The sequence below is a fragment of the Podarcis filfolensis genome (genome assembly GCF_964270895.1).
Source record: "Podarcis filfolensis genome assembly, chromosome: 2".
Classification (NCBI taxonomy): domain Eukaryota; kingdom Metazoa; phylum Chordata; class Lepidosauria; order Squamata; family Lacertidae; genus Podarcis; species Podarcis filfolensis.
This window is the reverse complement of record NC_139605.1, coordinates 109708984-109731011: the sequence shown is the minus strand read 5'-3', so window position 1 is coordinate 109731011 and position 22028 is coordinate 109708984.

Here is a 22028-nt window from a genome sequence, read left to right as displayed (position 1 = left end):
CCATAAAGAGAGAATGGAACCAGGAGACTTGGGTTCAACACCAAGCTTAGCCATGAATATCGCGGGTGGCCTACTCTACTTACCTGTTTAAAATGAAATAAAATAATAAAATAAAATAAAATGCTTTGTGAGCATCTAGCATTGTTAGGCACTTTGCACATTAAAAGTGCTGTATGTTTGTTAATGTAAAAGATACCAGCCAATTGTCCTCTTCAGACATTTTTCACTAAACAACCAATTCAGTAAGAGAACTTTCTTTATAAGTTCAAGAGCTGTTTCCATACCCTCCAATATTTCTCCAATGAAAATAGGGACATCCTATTCCATGATAGTGAATAACAACAACAACAACAATAACAATGTTGTTGTTTAGTCGTGTCTGACTCTTCGTGACCCCATGGACCAGAGCACGCCGGGCACTTCTGTCTTCCACTGCCTCCCGCAGTTTGGTCAAACTCATGCTGGTAGCTTCGAGAACACTGTCCAACCATCTTGTCCTCTGTCGTCCCCTTCTCCTTGTGCCCTCAATCTTTCCCATCATCAGGGTCTTTTCCAGAGAGTCTTCTCTTCTCATGAGGTGGCCAAAGTATTGGAGCCTCAGCTTCAGGATCTGTCCTTCCAGTGAGCACCCAGGGTTGATTTCCTTAAGAATGGATAGGTTTGATCTTCTTGCAGTCCATGGGACTCAAGAGTCTCCTCCAGCACCATAATTCAAAAGCATCAATTCTTCGGCGATCAGCCTTCTTTATGGTCCAGCTCTCACTTCCATACATCACTACTGGGAAAACCATAGCTTTAATAATAATAATAATACCCCACCCATCTGACTGGGTTATCCCAGCCACTCTGGGCAGCTTCCAACATAATTAAACATTAAACATTAAAAAAAACTTCCCTATACAGGGTTGCCTTCAGATGTCTTCTAAAGATTGTGTAGTTACTTATCCCCTTGGCTTGGAGTTTGCATAACTCCATACCCTCCAACATTTCTCCAATGGAAATAGTGATGTCCTAAGGAAAAGTGGGACATTACGGTGTCAAGTCAGAACCTGGGACGGCTTCTGTAAATCCAGGACTGTCCCTGGAAAATAGGGACACTTGGAGGGTCTGTGTTTCCCTTGTGCATTATCTCACTAATAACCCACAACTGAACTACCTGCCTTTGAAAAGTATTTGAGGGAACTGAACACAGAATAAGCCTGTGGCCAGCGCTGGCTGTTTCATGGATAAAAATGGTTTGGCATTACAGGGCATTTCACACATTGCACAGGGAACATAAAGAGAGCCTACTGGATCAGGCCAAAGGTCCATCTAGTCCAGCATCCTGTTCTCCCATTGGCCAGCCAGATGCCTACAGGAAGCCTGTGAGCAGGATCTGAGCACAAAAGTTCTCTCCTCACCCGTGTTTCCTATCAACTAATATTCAGAGGCCTCTGACGATGGAGGTAGAACTTAGCCATTGATAGATCCATGCATTTTTCTAATCCTTAAAAGCCATCTAAGTTAGTGACCATGTAGTCCTCCTTTTTCTCTATCCTGAATCTTCTAACAATCAGCTTCTTTAGATGGCCTCTGGTTCTAGAATCCTGAGAGGAGAACAACTTCCTATCCACCTTCCCCATATCTTGGATAATATTATATCTTGCGTTTTCTTGAAACTAACCCCCACCCAAGGGTTGTAACCTTCCCTTGAGGGGGAGCTGCAGCAGCCCCCTGATCGTTTTGGTTGCCCACTTTCCGAAACTTTTATCAGCTCTACAATTCCCCCCTTTTAAGGTATCGTGAGCAGAATTGTGCAGAGTATTCCATGTTTGGCTTCATAGATTTGTAGGATGGTGTTATGATATTGACAGTTTTAATTTCAATCCCTTTCCTAATAAAACGTGCTCTAGATCATTGATGAACACGTTAAAAAGCACAGGCCCAATCCTTGGAGAACTCCACTTTCCACCTTCTTCCATCTGAAGAACTCTTCATTTATTCCTACTCTCTGCTTTCTGGACCTTAAGCAGTTCCTTCTCTTATTCCATGACTGCTAAGCTTTCTCAGAAGTCTTTGTGTGGGTACCTTGTATAAAGATTTTTGAAAGTCGAAGTATGCAGTGTCAAATTCTTGGCACTCTCAAAGAACTCTGAAAAATTGGTGAGACGGGAATTATCCTTCGCAGCAATGCTCATTCTGTTTCAGCAAGACTTGTTCTTCTATATATTTGGTAATTCTATCTTTAATAATCCTTTGCACCAGTTTTCCTGGAGCAGACGTTAAACTAACCAACCTGTAATTTCCCGAATCCCCTCTGGATCCTTTTTTAAAAATTGGTGTTACATGGGCCAATTTCCAGTCCTCAAGTACATTGGCTGATCTTAGGGACAAGTACTTGTTTTTGGAGTTCAGCAATTTCACATTTGAGTTCTTTAAGAACTCTTGGGTGGATGCTATCTAGACAACACAATTTATCATCTGTTAGGGCTAGAACTGTAGCTTGTCACCACCATTTGCCTAAGTAATAGTAATAATAATAATATTTTTTTCCAGACTCTCTACTTGAGAAACTTCAGGCACAGGGATCTATTTACCTGACATCTTCTGCTGTAAAGGCAGGTGCAAATAATTAATTCAGCTTCCTTTTCCTCCTTTATCACACCTTTGATTCCCTTGTTATCCAAAGATGGTCTCCTGCCTCTAATGTATTTGAATAATTTGTTGGTGGTGGTCTTTGGGCTTTTAGCAATGTGCTTCACGAAATACTTCTTTTTGCATTCCTCATTGCCTTCTTGCATTTATTTTGTCTGGGGAGTAGGCAATTAAGCAGGGAGTAGACAGAGGGTAGCAATGAACTCCCCGTTGAAGTTTTCATTTAAAACAGAAACTAGCTTTTATTTGGTTTTATATTGAACTGAAAGCTGAAACATGGAATTGGACTGAGGCCTACTGTTTGGCTTCAGCTTATATACTTCACTTAACCTAACCGAGGACTGCTCATACTGAGAAAAGTTGCCATATTTGAAGAAGTGAAAATCCGGACAAATTGCTGCTTTTCAGAAATTTCCCCTGATATCACTTCCACCGTTGAAATCCCAGTAATATTGGGAAAATCCGGGTGTATGGCAACCCTAATAATAAGGCTTTTAAAAGTGAAACCCACTCTGTAGTTTTAAGTTACTTACGCTCTATTTTTTCAAAAAATGAACTAGTTTTTAACAGGTTTTAAACTGAACTGAAGGCTGAAACTTACAGCCATGGCCTTCCCTTGCTTTTTAGCATGTATGCTAGTCTTTTTTTTTTATTATTCGAAAGCCCCCAACCCTTTTAACCTATAAAACAGAACTTGTTGTAAAAGCTGAGTCTACCTTTTGGATTCTCACTAACTAGGTCTGTATTACGTGGAACTATGTATTTGCAGTTTTCTCTTCATCTTTCTCTCTCTCTTTTTCACCCCACATCCAAAATTGGGATTCAACCTAGGTTTCAGGTTTAGTGTGGCCCCCTCAAGATTTTCCCGCTAAGGTAGAGGTAGCTCCCATGCTTGGATAGAGTTGAAAACTTGTTGTTGTTTAGTCGTTTAGTCGTGTCCGACTCTTCGTGACCCCATGGACCAGAGCATGCCAGGCACTCCTGTCTTCCACTGCCTCCCGCAGATTGGTCAAACTCATGCTGGTAGCTTCGAGAACACTGTCCAACCATCTCGTCCTCTGTTGTCCCCTTCTCCTTGTGCCCTCCATCTTTCCCAACATCAGGGTCTTTTGCAGGGTGTCTTCTCTTCTCATGAGGTGGCCAAAGTATTGGAGCCTCAGCTTTACGATCTGTCCTTCCAGTGAGCACCCAGGGCTGATTTTCTTAAGAATGGAGAGGTTTGATCTTCTTGCAGTCCATGGGACTCTCAAGAGCCTCCTCCAGCACCATAGTTCAAAAGCATCAATTCTTCAGCGATCAGCCTTCTTTATTGAAAACTAAGTTTCTGAGCTGAAAACTAGGTTTCTGCAAACTAGGTATCAGCTCTTAGAGTTAACGCCTGAGCTCTTACATTTTTGCAGGATTCAGCTCCTAGCACATAGTGCCCCTAATGCTGCCCCCTTTTGTAGTTTAAGTTTTATTAAATAGATTGGTACTTAGCTTTCTAGGCACCCAGCTGTTTAACTCTCTTGTTACCCCGATGCTTTGTCACTGAGGCCAAGATGCTTCATCATCTGGGAATCCTCTCTTGCCTGTGGACCAGTAAGAACACCCAGTTTGCTAACCTTAATCTTTCCCCCCATTAGTGGTAAAGCAACCCAGGGTTTAGGGTTTGATTTCTGGGCAAACAGCAAGAAGGGAAAGGGTGAAGTACCTAAGTACCTTGTCCTTGTCTTCTTCTCCTCATTTCAGCCTCCTCACAGCTGCTTTCCATGAGAACGTTGAACTGCCCATCACCTGCAGTTTGGTCCTTGTGGCTTACACACCTAAAAATGCAAATGTGTGAAGCCGCCCACCAATACCGAACCAACATTAGCATACTGGTTGATCTCTCACTCCCTTAGAAGTCACTGGAGAGAACGCGGGTGACTCTTTGTAGTGTGATAATCAAGACCACAGCATTCTCTCTGCCCGGATTTCATATTGGCAGCGGGGTTTGACCGGTTTTGATGCAACGGCTGCAGTGTTGAGCATCTATTCTAAAAGCCAAGAAACAAATATATGCCCCCCTCAGTGTCAAAACTGCGACTTAAGTGAGTGGTGGAAAGCCTTTGGTCCCCCTACACTCTCTCAGCAAGGCAATTGCATCTGATAGCACTTTATTTTGGATTTAATTAACTATGGCTGTTATTCTTCCAGTGACACAGTTATGGGTGCTGTGGTTGTGGTGGTTTTCCTGTTTGCATATATAGTGGTGGTTCCTTGGCTTAGTTGTCAAACAAAATTGGCTCCTGAATGCCACAAACCTGGAAGTAAGTGTTCCAGTTTGCGAACGTTTTTCGGAAGCTGAACGTCCGACGCAGCTTCTGATTGAGTGCAAGGAAGCAGCCAATTGGAAGCCACACCTTGGTTTTCAAATGGTTTTGGGAGTTGAACAGACTCCCAAAACGGATTAAGTTCAAGAACCAAGGTGCGGTAGTACCTCGTGTTACAGATGCTTCAGGTTACAGATGCTTCAGGTTACAGACTCCGCTAACCCAGAAATAGTACCTCGGGTTAAGAACTTTGCTTCAGGATGAGAACAGAAATCGCGGGTGGTGGCACGGCGGCAGCGGGAGGCCCCATTAGCTAAAATGGTACCTCAGGTTAAGAACAGTTTCAGGTTAAGAATGGACCTCCAGAACGAATTAAGTGCTTAACCCGAGGTACCACTGTATCCATTCTCACCAGTGTTATTTCCATGGGAAGAGATGGTCCCTGTTATATAAGGGCTAACATTTCCTTTCCTTTTCATTTGCTTCAACTCTTTGATTGACACCTCCAGTGGGTAGCAAGGTTTGGCGTTTACCAGGGCCCCAAGATCAGCAGAGTGCCCACTGCTCTAACCGTACTACCGTTTCCACTTGGAATTGTAGAGTTGGAGGGGACCCCAAAGCCCATCTAGTCCAACCCCCTGGAATGCAGGAATCTTAGCTAAAGCATCCATGACAGATGGCCGTCCAACCTCTGCTTAAAAGCCTCCAAGGAAGGAGAGTCGGACACTGTTCCACTGTCAAACAGCTCTTACTGTCAAAAAGTTTTAGTCGGAATCCCCTTTCTTGTAACTTTGGTTCGAATTCTACCCTCCAGAGCAGGAGACAACAAACTTATTCGCTCATCCATGAGACAGCCCTTCAGATATTTGAAGATGGCTCTCATATTTCCGCTCAGTCTCCTCTTTTCCAGGCTAAACATACCCAACTACTTCAACCATTCCTCATCAGGCTTAGTTTCCAGACCCTTGATCATCTTGCTTGCCCTCGTCTGCACACTTTCCAGCTTGCCAACATTCTTCTTAAATGGTGGTGCCCAGAATCGGACACAGTATTCCCGGCGTGGTCTTGCCTCCTCCGAGCTTCTATTTGCCCCGTGGGGCAAAACCTAAAGGCACACAAGCAAATCTCTCTTCCTCTCCACCCCTCTTTTCCTCTTAGCCATATTGGCAATAAACAGTAATATTCTGGAGACAGAAATTAAACTAGCACTTTTCTGAGGCTTGATTGGAAGCTGTCAACACCTTGCGGTCAGCCTTTTCCATTTTCCGTAAGCTTTAAAGATAATGCGTGAGAGTGAACAAACGCAGGTCAGGAGATGGAAAGGATTGCAGTGTCACTGTGGAGCTGGGTGTCAGTATAATGCACTTCAGTTGTGTTCTGGAAGAAACAATCGGCAGCTTCCATGCCATGCTATGAAATTCAGTAGCTTCCGTCAATTGGCTGGATGTACCGAATGCCATTCACCCTCCCTGTTTTCTGATATCAAGGGTGGATCTTACCACGGGGGGGGGACCACTATAAATAAGTCAGAAATTAAATTGTTATAACAAAAGGGGAAAAAACGCTATGTAAAAATCACATAGAATTTTTTTTGCTGTCTGGCGCCATCTGGTGTTGCATGTTTATAACACGTTCAAAGCGTTGTGGGTTTTTTTGCCTAATGTAGCTGAGTCCCAAATGTAATTTATGGCACAGATTCCTGAAAATAATAACTCCCACGAGAACCAAATTTCTGTTCCTCAAGCAAATCTGCAGAAAACATTGGCGGTTGCTTGGGACTTAGCAAACCGCTTCTGGCTGATTAAAAAAACTCAGAAACTGTCAGGAGGGAGGGAAGGAGCAAAGAATCTTCAAAAAACAAAACACAGTGCAAATACTGTAACTTTTTGGTAAAACAAGCAAATTTCTCTAGAGGTAATTGTGGTAGCATTAGCTGAAAATGGACCGCATGAAAGACAAGGGTATCTAGCCTGGCTAGAGGACGGCCTCTCAGAACCAAAGGTTTATGTATGCTGGGCTATGTTTTCCATTCTTGGGACTTCTCTTTATAAGACATGCCTAGGATGGCGCAATGTAAGGTGAAGAAGATGCGACTTCCTTTGTAATGAACATTGCACATCACACCAACTTAAGGGCACTGCCTTTTTTTAAATTGCCCGTGAGATCGTTCTGGGGTATGTAGGTGAGCAAATGGAGTTCACGGGGTTGTTATTTTTAACCCTTGCCTGTCCCTATAGGTGAGATACAAGTGCTCATGGAGGTGAGTTTGGCTCCTTCACACTGATGGGTGGATAGATGCCGATTGGCCATCTGGCCCCTTTTAAAAAAATCAAATTATAGCGCTTTTGTTCTTCTGCTTCTTTAAGGTGGAAGTGAGAAGGAACCCAGGAGCAGGTTGGTAGGGTGAATGCAGGATTGGGTTTACATAGGGGAAATGGGGCTGTTCTGTTACTGAAATAATAACAGTAATAATAATAATAATAATAATAATAATAATAATAATAATAATAATAATAATTTTATTATTTCTACCCCACCCATCTGGCTGAGTTTTCCCAGCCACGCTGGGCGGCTTCCAACAAAAGATTAAAAATACATTAAAAGTGAATGATGGAAATGGGACTATTAGTTTAGGACAGCCTTGCTCAACCTTGGGTCTCCTGATATTATTGGACTACAACTCCCATCATCCCTGACTGCTGGCCCTTCTCACTACAAGTGATGAGAGCTGTAGTCCGTCAACATCTGGTGACCCACGGTTGAGAAAATCTGGTTGGGGGGGGGGGACAAGAGGAAACAATTTCGTGAGAACTGAGTTTTGGAAAGAAAAAATGAATTTGGAAATGAATTTGGGGGAATCTAATTCAAGAGGAAATCAATACAGGGGCCCATACCTCAACTTGGGCTTGGGTTTCTGTTCTTGGATAAGTTACTTGTTTGTCAAACTCACTGGTTTACTTCTGCAGAACTGATGTGCTGCTGCTGCAGCTGCAGCAGTGTGAGATTTGTTGTTTGGGACTCAAATTCTTCCTATTTCCGCTTCCAACAGCCGTGATCTAGATTCCTTTCAGGAGGCTTACAAACAATCAGGGAACGAAAGCAACAGATATCCCTGATTGTTTGTGCCCAGAATGCTGGTATACTGTCTCCGAGCATGGAAGCTCGTATTTTTCTGTCACAGTTGATAGGAGGATTTTGCCATCCGCAGGTAGGGCTGGAGCAGGTAGGAGTGTCGGGTAGATGGAGGAAAGAGTCTGGGGCTTAGCAGAGTAAGGGGGACTGGCCATTACTAGTAGCAATTTGGATGCACCAGGATGAGTGAGAGGGGAAAGGTTAAGCTGCTCCCATATTTACACCATATCTGTGCTTGTTGTGGACTTGTATACATTTACACAAGTCACAACAGTCACTAATAACTTCAGAAAATTCTGGTTGTCCAAATTCTGGTCCAACCTTATGCAATCGCTATATGTTGGAACACACCCACGCTGCCGCCAAAAGCAGTCTTTTTGCTCATCGCAACTAAATGCTTTTGACTGCTTAGTTATATGATTTGTGTGTGTGTGTGTGTGTGTGTTTAGGCAGTGTCTCGAGAGTTCTAAAATGAAGTCACAGTCTCCTTGAAAAGCTGTGGAAAGGGAGCAAAGTGTGTCTGGCTGTGAGCATCATTTTTGTTCTTACTGACAAATGTTGAAGTGTGCCTCACACTCATTTTTGGCACGCAGTTTGCTGTTACACCTGTGAAAGCAAGTTAGCTTTTGAAAACAAGAGTTTCAATGCCTACTAGTCTCTCTGTCTCTGTCTCTCTCTCTCTGTCTCTCTCTTATACCAAAGCCTATATCTGCTCCTTACCTACATGTCATGCGCTGAAAAATCCCACACTACCAAAAATAAGCTATGAGGCTGTTGTTCAGTGATGTGCTTTAAGCATGTTGCCAGAAACAGCCCCTTCAGACGCGTGTGGTGGAGAGCAAAACCCACCAAAGACACACAGACTCACAGCGTGGTAATTTGATGAGTGAAGCCACATTTTGCGACCTCATAGACCCGCTCTAACCTCTGCATTTAAGGACCACTTTTATCTCTCCCTGCCAATTAGCAGTTTCCCAAATGGTTCGGATAAAGTCTGAGGCCCTTATAAGCAGTGCTGTTTTATTTTCTAGAAAAAGAGGTCCTGGAGCTCGCCACAAACTTCTCCCTTGATCTCTTAGAATGGCAGTGGTGCCCATTTGAGAGGCGCTGGAGCTCCAAAAAACCCTGTTTATATTTGATGAAGACCAGCAATGCAGAAAGCTCTCCCACCGCCACCAATCTTTCTGAGCAATGTGCAACTAGACGCAGGAGAGAGTCTTGCTTGTGTCCTAGATTTCCCAACAGTTCTGGGCGGAACTCTGGGACAATGGATTTCGCATTCTAGAATGCTTCCCTCCCCAGAACCTTCTATAATGCATAAAAGTTCCCCAGCAGGCACATCAGTGGGGAAAGGAATCTAAAAAGCACCACTCATTGTTTCTAAATCACAGATGGTTTTTTCCCTGTTGCGTCCACTCCAACAGTAATAGTGGAAAATCCATCATCATTAAAACCCTACGATGCTGGTAAAATTTAGACGATTGGTTTCTCCAAAGGGAGATTTCCTTTGGAAAGAGGGCACAGTCTCTTAATATCATTCGGGTGCCTTCGAATGTATCTCATAGGTATTCCTAGCTATATACCTCAGGAAGATTGCCTCTTTTTGTTTTATTTTGTTCTGCTCCTCCAAAAAGTGGTACTGGAATTTTGAAGACTTTTTCTTTAATTTTTAAATCGTTTTTTACTTTGTACATCCTCTGTAACCATTTCTACCTCATTTTGCAACATATTGTACATGAAAGTATTTAATTCATGTCTTATTAATGTCTGAAAAAAATGCGTTTGAACTGTAATGGTCTACCTCAGAAAATACTGTATTTTAAAAAGAAAAGTATTTCACAGTATTAAAGAGATTACATGGAATGGAATCGTGTTGCATCGTTTTTGTTTTCTAAACTCAGCTTATCAGTTCGTCTTGAATTTTTCTGATTTCAGTAATGGTGCTGAGAAACATCCGCAGGGAATGTTGCGCTCTATTGCATGAATAAATGCACACTGAAAACATCTTCAGGAAGCAGTTTGATAGAGTAGCAGCAATAGGAAAAAGAGTTTTGCACATGTGATATGGAGTTTAGGGTTTTCTTCAACATACTGTCTCTGTCAGCTGTTGCAGTTACACTTGTAAAAAATAAGCTTACAGATAACAATGTACTCTTGTGTCCTTATAAAAGCAATATAAACTCAAATATTCAGGAGATTGCAAAAGTTGATGAACCAGGACCAGCGGGAGATGGACTCATTGCATGTAAGTCCAAAGGTCTAACTTAAAAGCAGGGCATCTCAGGAGAATTGAAAGGAAGGTTGATATAGTTATGTGCATGATAACCCTTGGCATATTTATTAAAAAATGATATCTTCTGAATTCAGTGGGAATTCAGTGTGTTCTGTACTTACAAAAAAGGCACAAGTGCAGTTGGATCATACGCAGTGAAATTCACCCCAGTTATCTTGTCATTCATATCTAATTTTCTGTATTTACAATGGCTCTTTCCCAAGCTTAATAATAATAATAATAATAATAATAATAATAATAATAATAATGCTTTTGCGAGAGGAAAGGACCTAATTTACACAACCGATTGCGGAAGTCAACGCCTGTGTGGGTGGCGCTGAGCCTAGAACTTGCTGATCAGAAGGTCGGCAGTTTGAATCCCCACAATGGGGTGAGCTCCCGTTGCTTGGTCCCAGCTCCTGCCAACCTAGCAGTTCGAAAGCACATCAAAAGTGCAAGTAGATAAATAGGTACCGCTCCGGCGGGAAGGTAAACGGCGTTTCCGTGCGCTGCTCTGGTTCGCCAGAAGCGGCTTAGTCATGCTGGCCACATGACCCGGAAGCTGTACGCCGGCTCCCTCGGCCAATAAAGCGAGATGAGCGTCGCAACCCCAGAGTTGGTCACGACTGGACCTAATGGTCCCTTTACCTTTACCTTTAGGACACCTATGGCTCACAAACACACTTCCCTCTCCAGAGCAGTTTTGCATTTAAAGACAAGCAAACGAGGAAATGAGGAACATTTTAAATGCATAAAGTGGTCTTTTTTAAAGTTATTATAAAGGGATGTCTGCCTGAAGCATATGGGAGGAGGAGCAAATGACTGATCTGCTGGTATGTACATCCCTCATGAGGGACATGGGTGGCGCTGTGGTCTAAACCACTGAGCCTAGGGCTTGCCGATCAGAAGGTCGGCGGTTCGAATCCCCATGATGGAGTGATCTCCTGTTGCTCTGTCCCAGCTTCTGCCAACCTAGCAGTTCGAAAGCACGCCAGTGCAAGTAGATAAATAGGTACCACTGTGACGGGAAGGTAAACGGCGTTTCCGTGCACTGCTCTGGTTTCTGTCACGGTGTCCCATTGCGCCAGAAGCGGTTTAGTCATGCTGGCGACATGACCCGGAAAGCTGTCGGTGGACAAACGCTGACTCCCTCGGCCTAAAAGCGAGATGAGCGCCGCAAACCCATATTCGTCTTTAACTGGACTTAATTGTCCAGGGGTCCTTTACATCCCTCATATACAGAGCTGGATTTATGTATAAGCTAAACAAGCTATAGCTTAGGGCCCCAATCTCTTGCCCCCCCCCCTGCCCAATTTCACTATTAATATACTTTTTCTTAATTGTATTTCAGTTCAACAATTACTTTGATAAAATACGTATTTTGTTATGTGCAAATGGCTTTAGATACCTATTAGTTCCATAAATTACCATACAGCATATATTCAACACAAAAAACAGTGACAATTTGTTGTTGACAAAGGACAGCTGGACATATAAAGGGCCCCATTACTTTCAGTAGCTTAGGGCCTCATCAAACCTAAATCTGGGCCTGCTCATATAGACTGCAAACCTAGGAGGGAGGTGGGATCATAGTGGCTGAAGAAATCGTCGTGAATTCTTTCTTTATAGTAAGCTCATCACCACCCTGACTTGTGGGAAGCGCAAGTATTCTTCATTTCATTTCTGAACCGCTTCCCCGAAGCAATTTGACAACATAAACACGCAGCTACCAAAAGGTATACAATGACTTTCAAACAGCTAGAGTTGTATACTTTTGTCTTACCTCTTTGAACATCCCTCCCCACATTTAGGTGGTTGTGTGAATCAAAACCAAACAAGCAAGCCAAGCTTCGTTAAGAAAGAGATATACAAAATCTGGATTTGGGGTCTGGAAGGTTTCATGTGCAGCCGGTGATCTGCAGTTGGGTCTCCTGGTTTGCAAATTGGGGGGATGAGGGCAGGATCCAGGAATCCATATGGTGGGATGCTGCTGCCCCCTGCCGGCACAACTACCAATCAAAACAATGAAGGTATTTGCTTATACCAACCTCTGTAGTTCCTAGACAAAAAGTACAGTCATACCTTGGGTTACAGACACTTCAGGTTGTGTTTTTTCGGGTTGCGGACCCGCCGAAACCTGGAAGTACCAGAACGGGTTACATCTGGGTTCCGGGGGTTGCGCATGCGCAGAAGCACTAAAATAGCACTTTGCGCATGCGCAGAAGCGCCAAAGCGCAACCCATGCATGCGCAGATGCGCCACTGTGGGTTGCGAACACTGCGGGTTGCGAACGTGCATCCCGCACGGATCACATTTGCAACCTGAGCATCCACTGTATGTGAAAACAAGCCTCTCAAATCCTGTCACCTTGTTGATGAGCGCTGAAATTTGGAGGAAGAGAACACAATTTCACCCAGCATCCAACTGTTGGTACAACAATAGTTGTTCCAAAGAGTGTGGCTCCCAGTGGAAATAGGCCCAGTTTCTCCATCTAGTCCCTACTAAGGAGTTTTGGTTTTGCTGCCACTGCAAATGTTCGCAGCATTGTCAACTGATTGCGTCCTCTGAACAAAGCCTCAGACCTCGTACCATGCAGTGCTGGATTTACGCATAAACTAAACAAGCTATACCTTAGGGCGCCACTCTCTTGGGAGCCCCCAAAAAATTTAAAGGAAAAAAAAACACCTGGATGTACATTTCCAAAATATAAGATAAAAAACAAATAAAATAAAACCTACATACAGCAACAGTGTTTTATGTCGTGTAGGCTCCTATGATGTAAGTAATGGGCCCCGCCTGCTAACCTGCTCCCTAAAATATCACTGTTTTGCTCTTTTCTATATATAGGGTAAAGGGGATGTGGGTGGTGCTGTGGGTTAAACCACAGAGCCTAGGACTTGCCGATCAGAAGGCCGACGGTTCGAATCCCTGCGACGGGGTGAGCTACCGTTGCTCGGTCCCTGCTCCTGCCAACCTAGCAGTTCGAAAGCACCTCGAAGTGCAAGTAGATAAATAGGTACCACTCTGGTGGGAAGGTAAACGGTATTTCCGTGTGCTGCTCTGGTTCGCCAGTCATGTTTAGTCATGCTAGCCACATGAGCCGGAAGCTGTACACCGGCTCCCTCGGCCAATAAAGCGAGATGAGTGCCACAACCCCAGAGTCGGTCAAGACTGGACCTAATAGTCAGGGGTCCCTTTACCTTTATATATAGGGTGCCTACATTCTGCATGGACCGGTTGCATGGCAACATGTAGCATGGAGCTGCAGACTGCAGTGCAGCCCAGTTGAATGTCGGCCAAGCTGTTGTACCAGTTATCTAATATTAAAGAGTGCTTGTAGACTGATGACCAGGCAGCATAGACTAAGGGTATGAGTCTTATGCCTACTGGTTGTTTTCATGGAATACATAATTTATTTTCATCCCATTATAGCTTAGGATACCTATTAGGTCCATAAATTGCCATATAGCATATATTCAACACAAAAAAACAATTGGTTGTTGACAAAGGACAGCTGGACACGTAAAGGGCCCCATTACCTTCAGTAGCTTAAAAAGTAAAGGGACCCCTGACCATTAGGTCCAGTTGTGGCCGACTCTGGGGTTGCGGCGCTCATCTCGCTTTATTGGCCAATGGAGCCGGTGTACAGCTTCCGGGTCATGTGGCCAGCATGACTAAGCCACTTCTGGCGAACCAGAGCAGCGCACAGAAACGCCGTTTACCTTCCCGCCAGAGCAGTACCTATTTATCTACTTGCACTCTGACATGCTTTCGAACTGCTAGGTTGGCAGGAGCAGGGACCGAGCAACGGTAGCTCACCCCGTCGCTTAGGGCCTCATCAAACCAAAATCCGGCCCTGGTACCATGGTGCGTGGGTGAGTTGGGGAACAGCGCTTAAAAATAAAACAAGAGACTATTCAGAGAAATTTCTCTGCAAAGTGGCCTTTCTCTCTGGGGCCGAGGGAAAGCAAGGCAAAGAAAAATGGCTGGACTTCCTTCTTCAGAAAAATGGATTCTGCAAAATGTCTCCGCTCCAGGTCCTTCCAGAGCTGCTCTCTTCTCACCTCTACTTCGGTTATTCCATGTGACACCTGAATTGGATCCTTTGTTCTCCTTGGGAACCTCATGGCACGAGCACTGAGCTTCCCTACGCATCTCCTGACCAAACAACTGTCTGTGTGGTGGCCGAATCGTGCTCCACCAACCTTGGTGTGACGGTGCCGGCAACCAGTTGGCGTCCAGGCCCCATTTAAAGTGCTGGCCTTATGGGGCTCAGGAACCCAGTACCTCAAGAACAGCCTCTCCCTACACAAACCAGTCCAGACCATCGGACCCCCTTTCTCCGTGCGCCCCTCTGAGGGAAGCTCCAAGAGTGGTAACTTGAGAACAGGCCTTCTCAGTGGTGGCTCCCATTTATGGAAGGCTCTCTTCAGGGAGTCACTTCTGACACCATCACGCTCTGTTTTTAGGCAGCAGGCAAACTAATTCTTTTTTCCCAGGCTTTTGGATCTTCCTGTTTAGTTTTAGTGAAGAGGGTTTGAGTTGGATTTGGGTGTGTGTGATAGCTCTTGATTGTTTTATTCTTTTTTTTTTTACCCTTGCTTCTTTTTTCTGGGGAAAAATGCCTAATAAATATTTTTCCCCCTTAATCTACCTGTGCTAATTTATTACATATCGGCAGTAGATTATTATTATTTCTTACATTTACATACCAACCTGTATTTTAGGTTGTTTAATTCTTGTTTTTACCCTTGTTTACTTTTTTTCCTGTGAAACAATGCCTAATAAATATTATTATTCCTCTTCCTGTGCTAATTTATTACATGCAGGCAGTAGATTATTATTGTTTCTTAATAATTTACATACACCTTATCCTCACAACAGCCCTGTGAGGTAGCTTAGGCCGCGAGGGAACGACTGGCCCAAGTTCACCCAGTGAGCGTCATGGCTGAGTGGGGCCTCAAACACTGGCCTCTCAGCTCCTAGTCCAGTGCTCTAACCATTACACACCACAGTTTATGTGAAAGAACGCTAAAAAATGACACCCCACTTTACCGGCGAGGTAAAGTCCAGCACTCTGCTGCCTCACTCATTGTAAGGCGCTGATCAGTTATTATGTGTCCTTGCTGTCATTTCCCAATACCTTTTCCCATTGCTGGGTTGGTTAGAGTATAATGCTGATAAACGCCAAGGTTGCAGGTTCGATTCCCATATGGGGCAGCTGTCCCTGCTTTGCAGAGGGTTGGACTAGATGATCGTCAGGGTCCCTTTCAACTCTACAATTCTGTGATTCTCGTGCCATGCAGATACACAGTTCTTTCAACACTCCTCCTTTCAGTGCTCTAAAGGACAGGTTTCCAAATGCCTCGAAATCAGCCGGCGCACATGAATTGAGGGAACCAGGAGAATGGACCAGTTGTGAGCTTTCGATAATTAAAAAACCTTTTGCTAGCTTGGGGGAGAGATCTGCTTCTGGCCCCTGACGCAACGGCCAATGAATGCCAGATGTGCAAAGGCCACAATTTTGCCTCAACAGAGGCCTCTTGTCTCTCCGCCACACCATCCAAGCTACAAACTCGCTGGCGGAAGAATGTGCGATCGAACCCCCTGCGATGTGCAAAATTCGGGGCCGCGGCATTTCATCTGCAAGTATCACATCCAATGAACTATTTCTCCCGGGGAAAAGGAAGGCCCAGAGGGATCGCCTTAATTGCAACTCAATTAAATAGCATTTTTCGAACTTCAGCCCAGCTTGAAGAGAGAAGTGTTTCAAAGGCGCTTCTCTGCCCTTTGGAATCTATGAATGAAATTCAAGGAGGGGACCCTACGTGGGCCTCTTTGCTCAGTCACAAACCCTGGATTATTTGTTTTCATTCCCCAGCAAGACAGTAACTTTCTTTTTCTTTCTTTTTTTAAGTGTGTGTGGGGTGGTGGGGGAGATTCCTTGCAGGGAACAATGAAACCACTGTGCGCTCTGGCAGATTTACAGAAAAGCGCTTTCCTACAGCTAGTAGAAGTTCTCCATATATCAGACACACACATATATATACACACACACAAATCCAAGGGTGCAATTAGAAAGATGCGAGAAACATGAACTTCTTAAAAGATGACAACAGCAAACATCTTCCAAGGCACAAAGAACTCATAACCCACCTACTTTCAGCAGCCAGAAACCCCATAACCAGACACTGGAGAGACCTGTCAGGAATAAGCATGGACCAATGGTACCAAATAGTATGGAAAACAGCCCTACTAGAAAAATTAACCAATAAACTTAAACTGACACGGGGACAAATAGAAGACGACGCCTGTTATGTACTGAGTTGAATAGGATCCAAAATGCAGCAGTCTGATTGGTCCTAGAACAATGCAGCAGTATGATTGGTCCGCAGGAGCCACCCAATCCAGCTCCAGGTGGAAGTGACTCTGCAACCTGATTGGCCTACAGGAGAATCCTGGAATTAGTCAATCATGTGTGGCCCATTGTGTAAATTATGTATATAAAGCAGATATTTTGGGGGAACACTCATTCCTCCTCACCACTATGAGCTGCATAAACAGCATGAAATCCACTCCTGGCTCCGAGTATATTTCACTGGCGACGAGGATGGGATCCCGCTGAGCTGACCGCCACACAAAGCACCGCAGCACCTCCACCTGCCGCACCGCTGCCTCGCACCGTGTATCCAGGCTTCAGCTCCAGGACCTAAGGAACTCACAAAGGCAACCGACAGCAGCTTTCAGCGCCTTCACCCCTTTATCACACACACAGCCCAACAAGACAATGACAAAAATCCACCAACAGCATACAAATCAATATGGCTAACCTGATCCAAAACACACACACACCCCACTCACACATGAAAACAAAGACCACCACAGCCAACCACAAATGAACAGCCACACCCTAGGCCAACCCCAACCTCTCTCACCACCAAAGGAACACAAGTGAACAGCAGAGAACCTGCACAAACAACGCTGACACAAAACCCCACATATATTAAGTAAAATAGAAACATCCCCACCCGACCCCACCCCCACTCATCTTTCCCCCCATCTCTTTCCCCCTTTTCTTCCTAATGTATCAGCAAATGAAACAGATTTGTTTAAAAAAAATTACATGGGGAAAAAAATACGAGAGACAGAGACATTGCACATACTTTTGTAAATCAAGAAAATCTTTAATAAAAATACATTATTTTTTAAAAAAAGATCACAACAGCAAAATAGTGGCTGAATGTGGTTATAGGAGAATACTGTGCCTGCCCATGCAGAAATACAATATTTTGGGAGGCCAAATACCACACCTCCCCTTGCACCTTCTATTTTCAACACTTGAATTTGGATTCATTTCTCCCTTCGTGCTGAGACCGTCACCCTATAGACACAGACCCTCCAAGTCTCCCCGTTCTCCAGCGACAGTCCTGGATTTACAGAAGCTGTCCCGGGTTCTGATTTGACCCCGGAATGTCCCGCTTTTCCTTAGGACGTCCCTCTTTTCATCGGAGAAATGTTGGCAGGTATGTGACTCCCGAGCCAAGGAGATAAGGAACTATACAACCTTCAGAAGACGCCTGGAGGCAGTCCTGCATAGGGAACTTTTCCTAAAATGTTTTATTATGTTTTTATATATGTTGGGAGCTGCCCAGAGTGGCTGGGGCATACCCAGTCAGTTGGGTTGGGTATTAATAATAATAATAATAATAATAATAATAATAATAATAATACAGCAGAACCTCTACTTGCCACCGCCTTTATTTGGGCCCGATCCAAGTTGTGACCGTGGCAAACCAGGAAGTAAATACCGAGTTTGTCATGATTTGCGCATGCGCAGAAGCACATGTGCACATGTGCAGAAGTGCGCTGCGGCCAAATGCACCTGCACACAACAGCACTTCTACCAGCGACCCGGATCGACTTATGGACGGACCTCCGGAACTGATTACAGTGGTACCTCAGGTTACATACGCTTCAGGTTACATACGCTTCAGGTTACAGACTCCGCTAACCCAGAAATAGTGCTTCAGGTTAAGAACTTTGCTTCAGGATGAGAACAGAAATCGTGCTCCGGCGGCAGCAGGAGGCCCCATTAGCTAAAGTGGTGCTTCAGGTTAAGAACAGTTTCAGGTTAAGAACGGACCTCCGGAACGAATTAAGTACTTAACCTGAGGTACCACTGTACGTCCGTAAGTAGAGGTTCCACTGTAATATAAAAATAAAAATGGAATACAAGAATCCACCAACAGCATATGAATTAATATGGCTAACTTGATTCAAACACACACACACACACCCCACTCACACATGAAAACAAAGTTCAACACAGCCAATCACAAACAAGCAACCGCACCCTTGGCCAACCACAATTTCTCTCACTGCCAAAGGAACACAAGCGAATAGCAAAGAGAACCTGACACAAAAACCCACACATACATTAAGCAAAATAGAAATATCGCCTCCTGACCCCACCCCCACTCGCCTTTCCCCCCTCCACCTCTTCCCCACTTTTTTCTTCCCAATGTAACCCTAACGTCTCAACAAATGAAACAGACCTATGGAAAATGTAACTTGAAAAAAGAGACATTGCGCATACCTTTGTAAACCAAGAAAACGTTAATAAAATATTTTTAAAAAAATAAAAATAAATAAAAAATAAAAATGGAATAGGGTGTCCCTATTTTCATCAGAGAAATGTTGGAGGGTATGTGATTCTGCCCCTGGTATGGTGACCAGGTATGTACACAGCATTTTACCTGCAGTTTCACCTCGATGGGCGGTGTATAAATAAATAAATTATTATTATTATTATTATTATTATTATTATTATTATTATTATTATTATTTTAGCAGCTCATGTGCATCTTGGTGCGTGAGCATCTCCTTTTGGGTTTTCATTTCTTTCTGCAGCAGAGTTCTTTTACACAAATATTTTCTTGCATCTTTTACTGCTTTATAATAGCAGCAGCAGCATTCCAGCTAACTCTGAGTGAAATTCCCATTACAGGAATAAACACCATTTGGTTCTGTTTCTCAGAGTCATTATTATTTACAAAACTTTACACTGGTCTTTAAGAAATAAAAGAAACCATTATGATAAAATAAAAAGAAGTACCGGTACTTGTGAGTATCAGATAGGCCTAGGATTTAAATATGGGATGTTGTAGAATACTATGTTGTTAAAATGAAAAGAAAGATGTTAATCAACCAAGTAAATTCTATGTGGAAATAGTTTTGGAAAACTGCTACAATGATTTATATGGAAACTCAGCCAGGGGGACGGGAGGAAGTCACCCAACAATGTTAACAAAAGTGGAATTATTACAGTTAGGATAAATGTTTGTTTGTTTGTTTTTTAATGTTTTCTTTTCATGTTTGTGGATTTATGTGTCATAAATTTGGAAAACTAATAAAACGAATTTGGAAAAAAATAAATAAATAAAAGAAACCAAATAAAGCAGCATAATCTTTTTCTCTTTTAGCCATCCGGCCAGAGACCTAATGCTGACTCATTCACGTGCTTATTTACAGTGACCCAGTCTTAGTTGATCACATGTCCCAATAAAGACACCTGTTGCTGGGGAAATTTTCTGTTGCCTAGGAACTAGTTCAAGACAAGACCATTTTCTTTTTTCCCTTTTTTATAGATTTTATTGATACATCAGAACACCAACAACAAAACAGAACCCCCCCCAAAAAAAATATACAGCAATAAAAATAAATTAAAAATTAGATGATGGCAATAAAAGTTACAACCAACGAAACTTAAAACATTTACACCACATAAATATAAATAACATAAAGTTTTGACTTCCTTCACCCTGATATCGGCTTTTTAATTGATTTCTTTTCAACTGTTTCCTTTGTGAATCTTTGTTATAATTGTCTCACATACATAACCTAAGAATAATAAACCACCTTGCAGAAATTCATCAAAACAAATCTTGATTGTTCAAGACCATTTTCAAGTTTCTTCTTGACTATGCCAACCATGGATCAGTGGTACAATGGATCACAGTGCCTGGCTGTTAACCAGGAGGTTGGTGGTTCAAGTCCACACTTCAGTGATGTTTGATACTTTTCCTAATGATCCCTCACAAGGAATTCACCTTTTTCACAGCTGCTGCGCATGGGGAACACCTTCATTGAGCTCCCCACTATAACCCAAAGGTCTCATTGTCAGATGCCATGAACCTGCATGTGAAATTAAGGTTTTTTTGCTCTGCAAAAAAAATGGGGTTTTTTTGCCACTTGTAGTTTAATGACGAATTTTGGATATAATGGAGATGTAAAAGATTTGGATTATCATAAAAGATGCAGGAGGAAGCGACTAACAATAGGACCCACTAAGGGGATGAGGGAAGTCCAGGAGATCCTGTGGAATCTTGTTTTTATGTTGTATGTTGTAATTGTAATTTATTATTTGTACCCCGCCCATCTGGCTGGGTTTCCCCAGCCACTCTGGGTGGCTTCCAACCAGTGGTGTAGCGTGGGTTGTCAGCACCCGGGGCAAGGCAAGTAATTTGCGCCCCCTAACCCGTGGATTTGCGCCCCCTAACCCGTGGATTTGCGCCCCCTAACCCGTGGATTTGCCCTAACCCCAGATGTTGCGCCCGGTGCGGCCCGCCCCCCCTGCACCCCCCACACTACGCCACTGCTTCCAACAAAGATTAAAAATACATTAAATGTTGGATATGTGGTTGTAAAACTTTATTTCAAAAAACCGTATGTGTGTGTGTGTGTGTGTGTGTGTGTGTGTGTGTGTGGATATACAGTGGTACCTCAGGTTACATACGCTTCAGGTTACACACTCCGCTAACCCAGAAATAGTGCTTCAGGTTAAGAACTTTGCTTCAGGGTAAGAACAGAAATCGTGCTCCAGCGGCGCGGCGGCAACAGGAGGCCCCATTAGCTAAAGTGTTGCTTCAGGTTAAGAACAGTTTAAGGTTAAGAACGGAACTCCGGAACGAATTAAGTACTTAACCCGAGGTACCACTGTACATTAAATGTTGGATATGTGATTGTAAAACTTCATTTCAAAAAACCACAAATATATGTCTCTCTCTCTCTCTGTGTGTTTATGTATATTTATGTATGGATATATATATATATATATATATATATGTTTTTTGCCCTGATGATCACCACTTTACACTTGTTTACACTGAACAGTTTTTGCCTTTTTAACGCCCATCCAGTCAACGTGGAGCAATCCTTTCGAAGGTCCGCACAATCCATTTTTATTTGATACGATCCTGAATAACTTAGTGTCATCAGCAATCCTGGTCACCTTACCCGAAGCTACGGCATCATGACCAACAGCCAACCCTCCTCGAGAGTCTTGAACTGGAGAGAGGATTATTTATAAATAACCAATAAATAATAAAATTATCAACTTTTCTCTGGGTAGGATAAATAAATGGCAGACTACTGCCACCTGCTGGTTGATAAAAAATCACAAGGTTGAAAACAGTCCATTGTGTCATTTGAGGTGGTTGTTTGTATTGAAAAAATGATTAAATTTTATATATATATATATATATATATATATATATATATATATATATGTTGTTTAGCTGTTTAGTTGTGTCCGACTCTTTGTGACCCCATGGACTTGAGCACGCCAGGCACTTCTGTCTTCCACTGCCTCCCACAGTTTGGTCAAACTCATGCTGGTAGCTTCGAGAACACTGTCC